This window comes from Protopterus annectens, chromosome 7.part0, assembly GCF_019279795.1.
Source record: "Protopterus annectens isolate FY-2018-M chromosome 7.part0, PAN1.0, whole genome shotgun sequence".
NCBI classification, from domain to species: Eukaryota; Metazoa; Chordata; order Ceratodontiformes; family Protopteridae; genus Protopterus; species Protopterus annectens.
Window position 1 is genome coordinate 141,314,182 of NC_056739.1, and position 13,414 is coordinate 141,327,595.

General features: G+C 44.4%; 1 protein-coding gene across 1 annotated transcript in view; it reads left to right on the forward strand.

Annotated features, from left to right (window-relative positions):
• TEAD3 (TEA domain transcription factor 3) overlaps nucleotides 1-13,414 on the forward strand; it is a gene marked incomplete at its 5' end in the record, with an annotated part of 391,612 nt that overhangs the window by 324,538 nt on the left and 53,660 nt on the right.

A 13,414-nucleotide genomic window follows, 5' to 3' on the forward strand; every position in this document is an offset into this window, starting at 1 on the left:
GATCGGCTTATTACTGTGGAGTTAGTTTTATTTTTAACTCCACAGTAATAAGCGATCGACTATACTGCGATCAGATTATTACAGATAGAAGTGTACAGCCCTCTGCTCTGCCTGCAGCTACGTGAGCCATCAGAAAGTAAACAAATGTAAGAAAACAACGTTTTTTTCTAACATTTGGTTACTTGCTGATGGCTCACGGAGCTGCCGACAGAGCAGAGGGCTCACAATCTCTAGCAGCAGGGCAATGAAAAAGGAACATCGGCTGACAAAAAACAGACCAATAACTTCATGTTTTTACATGGCAGATATTTATATGCACTCTTACCGTAAATTGTAGCTGAAGGAGAAAGTTCACAAAGGAGTTGTCTGATGTTTGGCTTGAGAGAGAAGACGATCCGATGCTGTTTAGACTCCGGACTGAAGCAGTCAATGGAAAAGAGTTCCACAACAATTCACGCTCTAATAAGGGCTGACCGAGCTAATGGTGATGTCACAGTGTGGGAGGATCAGCTGGAGAGGGAACTACTGTTTTGGATATGTCGAAGGTACGTCAGCAAGGTAGAGACCAATTACACCAGAAAGAATGCGATAGCAAAGAATGGGGGATGGGCTTTCCTGCCCTACGCTAGGGAAAGGCAGAAATGTACTAGTGACCTACTTCTTCATATATTTTGTAATTGCTTATGGCTGGGATCAGTTTATAGGGAATAAAGAAGACTTGTGGTTGAGTAAAATTGTGACTGAGCCCGGAGTGTTCCTTTAAATACCTTCCAATCAATATCTCCATCATCACTAACTTCTGACTCAGATATTCTTCGTGTTTCACTGTTGCAGTCATTACATTTGGCTTATCTGTTTGCAGTAGCTCTCAGTCGGCCTGATTAACAAAATCTTGGGTCTTGCGTCGGTTGCTGTCCCTTCTTCCATGACGTCAGGTCGTCAGGGGTATAAAACATGCAGCCGATGCCATTGCATCAGTCTTTCTTGCCTTGCGGTGCCCGAAGCAGAAGCAGTTCGCAAGTGCCGGTTAGCCGACTCCTGAAATTTTTGTTTTCGAGTTTCAGAACCAAAGTCTTCAACTAAAGCTAAGTACGCCGTTGTGGAAACTTTTTCTTGCTCCTTACCGATATCAGTAAAAGTTAATAATTGCATTACTTGTGGAAAGCAAATACCTCACAAAGATTTTCGTTCGTACTGCATGCCGCGGAGGTACGGCAGTAGCGTTGTTACCTCACAGCAAGAGGTTCTCCCGTTCGATTCTTGGCTGGGCTTGGGAGTGCCTTCTGTGTGGAGTCTGCATGTCCTCCCCACGGTTGGGTAGCATTCGAAAGACATGCGTGCATAAATGGGCATGCCTTCGTTGAAGGTTGGGCATCGAGCTGGCACCTCAGCGTTTCGTAAAAATCTACTGCCAATCATTAGCGGACCGGAGTTCCGCTATGGCGACCCCTTACCAGGAAAAGCCGAAAGACAAGCAACAACAACTGTGTTCCTTGCCTGGGCCCTGACCCCGACGTACCTTGCTGTCGGTTTTGTGCTTTATTTAATCAACGCACTATCCATCGTCGGTATATTTTTGCTTCTAAATATTTTGGTTCTCAGCTTACTTATCCAGAAATGTCATCAGTTAGCCATACCGGGATTCCGAAAAAACGCAAAGATAAAGACAGAGTCAGGCCGCTGAGGTCCAAAGCTGCTGACGACACTTCTCCTAAGCCAGTCGCCAGTTCGCCGGTACTGCTTGAGGCGCTTTCGCAGCCCCTGATACCCGCTATCTCTGACTCACAGGCCTCTACTGAGACCCATTCGGAGTCCGGTATGCCGCGAGATGCTTCAACTGTGGAACCTGCGGATGTCTCTACCTTGGATGGGTCTAGAGCCGCTGTGCAGGCACTGGCTTCTGAGGGCGTAGTCAGGCCTATGGACTTGCATATTAAACTGACCCCTCCTTCTTCATATAGGCCAAAATCTAGAACCATGCCTAAGAAACCAACGCCCAGGCTGCATGCTCAGGCCTGTATGCCTACAAAACAAATGATAAGAATGGCTGAAGATCTTATAACTCTAATCAGGGGAAGCCAGCCTCCCCCTTCTAATAGTCCTAGCACTGAAGTTGTTTATGAATCTTCTGACCAGGATTCTGATTTTTCTGATTCTTCTGATGATCTGGATTTGCCCTTATCTACTTATGAGGATTCTGATGCAGAGGACTCTATTCCCTCTGCTTCCCCTCCAGAGGATTTTTCTTTTGGTGAAACCTTACATACTCTAAGGGAGCATTTCCACTGGGAAAGCCAGGATTTCTCTGATTCAAAAAAGAGGCTTAGGGATTTCTTACTCCTGCCTCAGCATAGGCCTGTAGCTATTCCTCCTAGACATTGTTGATGATGCCTTTTCAGAATCTAGTTTTGCCCCTGATTCTTTGTTTCCTGCTCCCAGAAAACCTGACAGATATTACAGGGTTCCCGATTCTCACAAGTTCCTTTTTTAAAAATTCTATTGCAGATCCAGAGACTATTTCACAGGGACCCAAGGGCATTAAGGCTTCTACTGCTAAAAATTCTACCCCCTATGATAGTGACTCCAGGGCGCTGGATAGATGGGATAAGAAAGTTTACACTTCTGCAACCTTGGCCATTAGGGCTTTAAACTGCCAGTTTCATATGTTAAGGTATCAACAACATGTTATTGGATTGCTTTAACAGAAAATTATGCTGATTCCTGACTGTGCTGAAAATAAAGAATTACAGGATTTAATGCATTCTGCTGAACAGGTTGGAAAACATACTTTACAATGTGGATTTGATTAATTAGAGGCCTCTTGCAGGGCTGCTGTTACTGGGTCTGTGCTCAGAAGGCATGCTTGGATTAAGGAGCAAGGTTTGTCTGATCATGTTAAAGCTAAATTGTTGGATGCTTCCTTAAATCAGGACCGCATGTTTGGCAACAAGGCTGAGGAAGTTCTTAAAAAGATGGAAGATAAAGCTAAATCTATGCAAACTGTAAAAGATTTCTTTTCGGCCCCTTCCAGGTCTTCTCAAGCCAAACCTAGACACAGCAGAAACCCCAGGTTTCAGTCCCAAGGGACACACAAGACTAGGCAGTGGGGGGTTTCCGGACCCAAACCTGGGAGTAGTAAGACTCCCCCCTGTGGAAAACTGTCTCAATGACTTGCTTTTAAAACTTCCAAGCACTTCCCAACTGAATGCTCCTTTAGACGGAAAGATTGGTCTGCAGGCCAATAATTGGGAACTCATAACCCAGGACAATTGGGTTTTAAATATAGTGTCTCAAGGATACAGATTTAATTTCCACATGTTACCAACACCTAGCGGGTGGCCAGATCTACCCCCAAATCAGTGGACAGAGGCCCAAAATCAAGTACTGTCTCTCTCTTAAACATGGGGTCTATTCAGTTGGTACCAGAAGAGGAAAAGGGACAAGGTTTCTATTCGAGACTTTTCCTGGTACCCAGAAAAGGCAATACATGGTGTCCTATCCTGGACCTTTCTATTCTAAACACCTTTCTGGTGATTCCAAAATTCAAAATGCTGACTCTTCATCAGCTGCTTCCTATGCTAGGCAGGGATGCATGGTTGGCAACACTAGACTTAAAAGAAGCATACCTGCACATCCCTATCAGGGAGTCTTGCAGAAGATACCTATGCTTCAAAGCAGGCTACATGCACTATCAGTTCTCTGCACTGCCCTTTGGCTTATCTACTGTGCCCAGGGTATTCACAAAGTGCCTAGCTCCAGTCATTGCATTTTGCAGGCAAAGAAATATTCAAATATACCCATAAATGGACGATTGTCTAATTCAGGCAGAAAGCAAGGACATTCTTTTGAATCATCTGGCCTTTGTTCAAAGGGTACTGACTTGTCTGAGGTTCACCATAAATGAAAAGAAATCCCACCTGGTACCCTGTCAACAAATTATATTCTTGTGATCAAGCTTGAGTACAACTTCCCAGATGGCTTTCCTCACACCAGAGAAACGGATTCATTTGACAAATTACTTCAAACAAGTGGCCACAAAAACTCAGCTATCTGCAAGGCAAATACAGCAAGCCTTGAGTTTCATGGCCTCCTGCATTCTTCTAATTTCATATGCAAGGCTGCATATGAGGAAACTACAATGGTGTCTCAAAAGCCTATGGTGTCAAAATTCACAGGATCTAGAAGCAAGGATTCCTGTTATACCTTGCCTACGCCTAGAGTTTCTTTGGTGGGCAAAGGCCTGCCACCAAAACAAGGGACTACCATTCACATTACCCCCTGCCGCCCAATTCTTAACAGACGCATCAGACTATGTATGGGGGGGCTCACCTGGCAGGGAAATGCATTCAGGGCAAATAGAACCCAAGTCAAATGCACCTGCGTATAAATCAGAAGGAAATGTTAACTGTACAGAATGCTCTGACAGCCTTCAAGGACCACATTCTTCCAGGACAACTAATGGTAAAGACAGACAACACCACTGTCATGTGGTACATAAACAAGCAGGGGGATACACATTCTTACCCCCTCTGCAGACTAGCCATGGCATTGTGGAACACAGCCTTGAGCTGCCAACTGAATCTACAAGCTCAATTCCTGCCAGGAAAACTAAATACACTGGAAGACGGACTAAGCAGAAACCTCATGGACCCACACTAGTGGAAACTGGAACCAAGGATTTTCAACATGTTGACAAGCAAATGGGGGAGCCCAGATATGGACCTGTTTTCCTCCCCCCAGAACCATCAACTGGACAAATTTTGCACAAGGATTCCCCACAAGCTAGCTTGGAAAGTGGATGCTCTATCCTTCAGCTAGAAAAAACTATCAGTTTATGCCTTTCCTCCTCTGCCTCTGCTCTCCAAGGTACTACTAAAGATCAAACAGGGCAAGCCAAGGACAATTTTAATTGCACCAGATAGGCCTCGCCAACACTGTTACCCACTCTTGCGCAGTGTGTCACGCTTGGCTCCATGGCACCTGCCTCAGACTCCTTTCCTATTGGCTCTGAAGGAGAACCAGATTCTGCACCCTCAGCTGCAAACCCTGAACCTAGCAGCCGGGCTAATTACCTAATCTCTCCTTTACCATCCCTCAGTAAATCAGTGATGGATGTCATTTTAGAGGCAAGGAGGTCTAGTACTAGAAAACCTTATGCTGCAAAATGGAAAAGATTCTGTGCCTGGAACTATTCTCAAGGAATGAACGCAGCAGTGCCCAATTTACCTCAGATTCTACAATACTTGACTGAGATGCTTCATAAGGGCTTGTCTTTTTCCTCCATCAAAATTCATGCCTCAGACATTTCAGCTTATTATAGCACAGAGTCTCCCCTCTTCTCTCACCCACTGCTCAAGCAGTTCCTCAGAGGGGCCAAAAATTTAAGGCCACCCAGGAGAGCTCCAACTCCAGCCTGGGACCTTAACTTTGTCTTGGAGAAACTCACTCTTCCTCCTTTCGAGCCAGCTGCTAATGCAGATTTAAAATTTATTTCCTGGAAAACTGCTTTCCTTTTAGCAATCACTTCTGCAAGAAGGGTGTCTGAATTACAGGCCCTTATGGCAGTGGAGCCTTTCATCATCTTTCATGCGGACAGGGTGTCCCTCAGAACCAATCCCTCCTTCATGCCCAAGGTGGTATCCAGTGTGGGCTCTTAATCAGTCTATTCATTTGCCTACCTTCTTTCCTAACCCACAGAACAAAGGGGAACGGATACTGCACTCTTTAGATGTGCACAGACAGCTTAGATTCTACTTGGGCAGGACTAAACCTCAAAGGAAATCTGAACAACTGCTGTTGGCATTTGCTGCAGGGACAGAGAGGAAAGGTATTTCAAAACAAACCATTTCAAAATGGATAGGCCACTGCATTCATTTCTGCTATAAGCACCACGGAAAACCTGTCTGACAGGGCATCAGACTCCATTCAGCCAGGGCTGCATCTACCTCTACAGCCTTTCTCAGGGGAGTCCCTACCAGGGACATCCTAGAAGTTGCTACCAGGAGTTCTGTACATACTTTCACCAAGCATTATTATTTGCCAATTTTCTCTAAATCCAGAGCTGGTTTTGCCACTGCAGTCTTGCAGGGCCTTATAGCTGGTCCTAATTCTATTTAAATTCCTCCTCCCAACCTTAGCTTTGGGAATCTACCCAAATGTAACACGAAGAACATAATACAGTTGTGTACACTTACCATAAATGTAGATATTCGAGTGTATTCACTGTTGCAGTCCTGGTTACCCTCCCTCCAGCCCCCTTTCTTTTTTTGGCTATACCTCTACTCTCACTTAATATGCTCTAAAAGCTTTTTGGTGTATTTGCTTTTTTGTTGGAGGAATATCCTTGTATTTCTAGATTTGATTGCTTCCCATTAGGGGGGGCAGCTGACATCTGGGGCAAGAAAAAACTGATGTAATGGCATCGGCTGCATGTTTTATACCCCTAACGACCTGACGTCATGGAAGAAGTGACAGCATCTGACGCAGGACCCAAAACTTTGTTAATCGGGCCGACTGAGGGCTACCTACAGGCAGATAACCCAAGTGTGATGACTGCAACAGTGAATACACTCAAACATCTACTTTTATGGTAAGTGTACACAAGTGTACTTTTCTAATTTGCCTTCTTTTTTTTCTGAATCTTGCATATCATCGTTTTTTAATCCGGCATCCTGGTGCTCTTCCCGTTGCATGTCCCTTGCTTCTTTAATTATCATTTACATTTTCTTCAAAACTTTTTTTTTTTCATTTTGTTGTTTTTTTTTACAATCCACCCATAAATGTCCAGTCTGTTTACAAACATTCCATTTTTGCACCATGTTAAAATCCCCTACATATCAAACATTTCTTTTTGTCACAATTCCCCACAAAATGTCCTTTCATTAAAAAAAAAAATTGCCCCCTGTATTTTCCAACAGCTGTATTTTCTTCAACATTAATCATGCTTGGAATACTTATAATTCTATCATTTTCTGTTTTCAATGTAACATTATGGTCCCATCCCCCAGTCCGTAATCCTCTGTTATCTAATACTTTCAAAATGTTTTTAACCTGTTTGCAAAAGTTCTTTAATAGATTTTTTTTACAATTTTATATAATTTTCTGTTCAAAACTGTATATGCACTTTCTTTTGAGCTTCACAATAACAAGTCTTAATAATATAGTTATTCCATGGATATGTGTTTTTTCTCTCTCATATTCTCCCAAAAAGTCTGTAGTCCTGCAGCAGTCTCAGAAAATATCACAGTATTTCTTTTATCAAAATAAATTAATTTACATCTTGTGTCTTTATTCCTAAAGGCACAGCACAATCACTGTCTCCCATATTACATACCTGTCCATCTCTTTGTCTTATCTACTTTGTATATGTACTACCACTTAAGCACCTTGTTCAATCATAGCCTCACCTCAGGCTTTGTGCTCACTGAATAGCGCACAGTGACGGTTATCCCACTCCACAAAGGGGAGCCACCACGGACCCCGGAACTACCGCCCCATTAGCCTAACAAACCTGGTCTGCAAGGCCATGGAATGTTTCATCATGGAACTTATAAACAAAGACATTGGTAATCTCCAAACTCTGGACCCCACCCAGTTCGGGTTTGTAAAAGGTAGATCATGTCTCCTAAACCTGATTGACTTCTTTGAAGCAGTCACCAAAGCCGTAGACGAGGGTAAGGTGGTTCACACAGCCTATCTAGATCTTGCCAAGGCTTTTGACACCATCCCCTACTCTGGAATTCTAGATAAACTCACTAAACTTGGCATACATCCCTATGTCACAAGATGGGTTGCCAACTGGGTCACTGACAGAACCCACACTGTGAAAGTAGCAGACTCCAAATCCAACTTCAGACCAGTGACAAGTGAAGTACCACAGGGTTCAGTCCTGGGTCCTCTCCTGTTTGGTATCTACTATGAACTTCTCTGAAGTACAGGCTAACACAGAAGGTCTTTGGCTAACAAAGTTTGCAGATGACTGCAAACTATGAGCCATAATTGAAACTCCTAGCGATGTAGATAGCCTACAAAAGGGCCTCACTGACTTAGATGCCTGGTGTCAAAGCCATGGCCTCAAGCTCAGTGTGAAAAAGTGCATTGTCATCTCCTTTGGTAAAAACTCTGTACCCATGAGCTACCACATAGGTGGTAGTCTACTTCACCGAAAGAGTGATGAGACCTTGACACACAGGTGGACAGTATTCTCTCTTTTGATAATCGCATTGCCACAGTAGTCAGGAAATCCTTCTATGTGGCACACCTCATCACAAAAGGTTTCTCATCCAGGAAAAAGATCATTGTTCCCCTCTACTCATCACTCATTAGACCCATTACAGGGTACAACGCCCCTTTTGGTATGTACCTCACAAGACATCTACAACAACTGGAAAGGCCGCAGAAATACCTCACAAAGAGGATTACTGGCCTCAAACAGATGCTCTACACAGACCATCTCAAAAAACTCCAGCTGTACTCCGTCGCATATCGTCTACTCAGAGTCGATCTCTGCCTAACATACAAAGCTATGTCAAACCCAGAGCTGTTGGACATGCTCCACTTAAAGAAATCCCAATCCCTCCGAGCTACATGCTCTAGGGACCTAAACCTTGTCACCACAGTAAACAGAACATGCTGGAGGGATAGATTCCTGTCCAGAGACTTCCCATACTCTGGAACAAACTAGCTATCTGTATCAAACAAAGCCCATTAGCACTCTTCAAGAAAAATCTTGATGATTGGATGGGAAATAAGAAATTCACCCCAGGGATTACCCCTGTGGCTATGCTCGACAGGGGCACAGGAAAATAATTTTCTTGGCTGGCGAAAGGTCCATCTTCATATTCTCTTTTCCTTTTTCTCTTCTCCTTCACTGCTTCTGCAGACGTTTTCCTGTTTAGCTCTTCTACCTGCTCTTTTGGGATCTTCTCCATAATTTCTCCCCATGATAAATCCTTTCCACTCTCCAGTTATTTTCCTGTATCAAGTCCATCAGTAAATCATCCCACAACCCTCCTGACTGGAGGGTTTTAACTGCCACATTGCTTTGCGGTCGCTCATCTCCCCTCAAACTGTTAAATAAATCGCTTTGAAGTAGCTGCTCCGAATCGTCCACGACACCTTCTACCTTTTTCGTCTTTTCTAAAATCTCTCGGAACAGCTTGTGCGTGCTTCTAGTGGAGCCAGCAGTCACATCAGCTCTCGTTTCACTAGATGCTATACCATGCTTTCCTCTCAGCCACCACTGCGCCGGTAACGGAACATATGCAGTACGAACCACAATGTAGGGGAAGTTCCCTGATGGCGTGCCTAGAGTTCCCCTAGTAGTAGAAATACCACCTTGGGTCTCTCCTGGAAAGATGCCATTAACCTAGCTGGACTAAACTGGTCAGAAAAGGATAAGCAGATAAAAAAAGGATAAATAGATTAAAAAAAAATTGCCTTGTTTGTGCTAATCATGTCGCAGTAACTCAAGTTAAGAAATCTTGTGGATACAACAGAAATAGTCTCCATTGATGTTCATCGTGCATACAGCTGCAGTCATTACATATGGGTTATCCTGCCATCAGGCGGGTCCTCGGTCGGCCGAATTCCAAAGTCCAGGTCCGGCGTCTGTTGTCGTCGCTTCTTCCCTGATGTCAGTGCGGCAGGGGTATAAAAGAGGCAGCCGAAGCCATCTTCTTCAGTTTTTCTTGCCGCGCGGTGCCCAAAGCAGAAGCAGTTCGCAAGTGCCGGTCGGCCAGCTCCTGAGATTTACGAAAATATTTCAGCCAAAGTCTTCTTGAAAACTAAGTACCCCGTTGGGGAAACTTTTCTTGCCTCAGACCGATGTCAGACAAAGTTAATAATTGCATTTCATATGGGAAGCAAATACTGCATAAGGATTTCCACTCTTTCTGTATACCTTGCTTAGGCCCAGACCACGACATCTCGGCCTGCCGTTTTTGTGCTAGATTCAACAAGCGCACTATTAAGCGCCGGGCGGAGTTCGCTCTTCACTATTTTGGTAAAAAATTTAATTATATTATGTCGTCGGATACTCCAACTCCAGTTTTGAGTAAAAGACGCAAAGATAAGGACCGACATAAGAGGTCCGCACCGACTACTGACACCACGCTAAGGCCGACTACCGGTTCTCCGGTTCTCAGTGAGGCGCCTACGCAGCCCCTGAGTACCGATGACACAACATTACCGGTCCTCGGTCCCCATTCCTACTACAGATACCGACGCCACTCTTGGCGGGGAAACTCAGAGTTTAGACAGGACTGCCATTTCTCAAGGTGTCTTCAGGCCTTCCTCCTCTATTAAAGCTTTCACTAAATCTAAAGCAGCCATGAAAACCAAAAAACAGGGACCTCAGACCCCCTCTCAAGGCCCATGCCTAAAAAACAGATGCTCAAAATGGCTGAGGGTTTGATTACTCTTATCAGGGGTTCTCAACCCCCCTCGGACAAAAGGCCCAGATTAGAGGAAGACTACCCTTCCTCAGATCAAGCCTCTATTACCTCTGAACATTCTGAGGACCAGGATTATGCCTATTCTCCTTTCGAAGACACTGATGCAGAGGAGTCTGTTCCCTCGGTCTCCCCCCCTGAGGACTACTCTTTTGGGGAAACCCTACATACATTGAGGGAACACTTTCACTGGGAAGGCCAAGATTACTCAGATTCCAAGAAAAGGCTCAGGGATTTTCTCTTGCTCCCCCAGCATAGGCCTCTGGCTATCCCTCCTGTTTTAGATATTTTGGATGATGTGTACACAGAAGCCAGCCTTAATCCAGATTCTTTACCTCCAGCTCCTGTTAAACCAGACCGGTATTACCGGGTTCCTGATTCACACCAGTTCCTATACAAAAGCCATACTGCTGACCCAGAAACTATTTCACAGGGTCCCAAGGGAATTAAGGCCTCTACTGCTAAAAACCCATTACCTTCAGAGAGAGATTCCAGATCTTTAGAAAGGTGGGGGAAAAAGGTGTACACCTCGGCCACTTTAACCATGAGGGCATTAAACTGTCAGTTCCATATGTTAAAGTATCAACAGTTTTTGTTATCTCAGTTGAAAAGCAAAATGGCACAACCAGAACAACCAGATTTAAAAGAGTTGCAGGATTTGTTGCATGGTGCAGAGCAAGTGGGTAAACATACCTTGCAGTGTGGTTTTGATGCTTTAGAGGCCTCATGTAGAGCTGCTGTTACGGGGTCTGTTATACGTAGACATGCTTGGCTCAAAGAGCAAGCCTTACCAGATCATGTCAAAGCTAAATTGTTAGATGCACCTCTTCAAAAAGATGTATTGTTTGGTGTTAAAGCTGAGGAGGTACTAAAGAAAATGGAGGAAAAAGCGAAATTGATGCAAACAGTGAAAGATTTCCTGCAGGTACAACCTCCATGTTTCAGCAGAAACTGGCCTTCAAAAAAATTGGTCTTTTCCAGCCTCAGACAGACCTCAAAGGGGCAGATACAGACGCCCAAGGGGTAGAGGGCAACCTCAAGGATCTTTCAGAGACAAACAGTGGAAAACACCAACCCCAAGAGGTGGAGAAGATAGATCACAGTCATTTAGAAAACAGACACAATGACTTCCTCCTTTACCTGCCAAGCAAAGCTTTAATGGCAGCACCTTTGGGCGGAAAACTGGCATTATTCTCAAAAAATTGGCATATTGTTACAAAAGACAAATGGATTCTGGACATTATAGACAGAGGCTACAGGTTCCACTTTCACACCCTTCCAAAAATGAGAGGCATGCCAAACCTGCCACAAAATCAAAGGGCAGAGGCATAAAAACAAATTTCAGCTCTCATGGACATGAAAGCGATTCAAGAGGTACCTGCAAAAGAACAAGGTCAAGGGTTTTATTCCAGACTATTCCTGGTACCAAGGAAAGACAAAGATTGGAGACCTATATTAGACCTATCCATCCTAAACACATATTTACAGGTACCAAAATTCAGGATGCTCACATTACAGCAGCTTCTTCCCATGCTGGGCGAGGAGTCTTGGCTGGTAACATTGGACCTCAAGGAGGCATACCTGCATGTCCCTATCAGACAAGATTGCAGAAGATACCTCAGATTTCTTGCAGGTTCAACCCATTATCAATTCTCTGCGTTGCCCTTTGGCCTATGTACTGCGCCCAGAGTGTTTACGAAATGCCTGGCATCAGTAATCGCCTTCTGCAGACTACAAGGAATACAAATCTACCCATATCTGGACGACTGCCTGATCCAAGCGGACAGCAAGGACATACTTCTGAAACACCTGGCATTTGTAATAAAACTGTTGAACTTTCTGGGATACACAGTCAACAAAAAGAAATCAAAACTAATACCCTCTCAAACAATAATTTTCCTGGGTGCCAGCTTGAATACAACCACCCAGATGGCCTACCTCACGCCAGACAAACAAGGGCAACTGTCTCAATACTTCAGCAAAATGGCAACCTTCACCAGGCTGACTGCAAGGAAAGTCCTGCAGGCTCTGGGATTCATGGCATCTTGCATCCTACTAATCCCATGTGCAAAGCTGCATATGTAGAAACTTCAATGGTACCTAAAAAACGTATGGTCTCAACACAGCCACAGCTTGGAAACAATTATACCACTCATTCCATGCCTTCAAAAGGAATTTCTGTGGTGGGCTCAAGCATGCCAAAGAAACATAGGTCTCCCTTCCTGTGTACCTCAAGCAACTCAAATCATCACAACAGATGCCTCAGACTATGCCTGGGGGGCACACATGACAGATCATTGCATTCAGGGAAAATGGTCCCAAAAAGAAAAGCACCTACACATCAACCAAAAGGAAATGCTAGCCGTGCAAAATGCTATTATGGCCTTCAAAGACCTACTGCATCCAGGCCAGCTATTGATAAGGACAGACAACACCACAGTGATGCGGTACATAAACAAACAGGGGGGAACTCATTCATACCCCCTGTGCAGGCAAGCCATGACCCTATGGAACACAACACTGGAATTGCAAATTCAACTACAGGCACAATTCCTGCCAGGGAAGGAAAACACACTGGCAGACAGCTTAAGCAGAAATATGACAGATCCACACGAATGGAAGTTGCATCCTCAAGTTTTCACAAAGATAACTCAGGCATGGGGACAGCCAGACATAGATCTCTTTGCTACCCACAGAAATTACCAGTTGAAAAAATTTTGTTCAAGGACCTATCATCCACAGGCCTGGAAAGTGGACGCACTTTCTTTCAATTGGGCAACATTGACAGTCTATGCCTTTCCGCCTCTTCCTCTGCTGCCCAAAGTTCTATTAAAAGCCAGAGCAGAGAGGCCGAAAATTATTCTCATTGCTCCAGACTGGCCAAGGCAACACTGGTATCCGCTCCTGAAGAGCCTGACACATTCCCCACCATGGATCCTACCTCTAGTCCCTCTTCTGTTGTC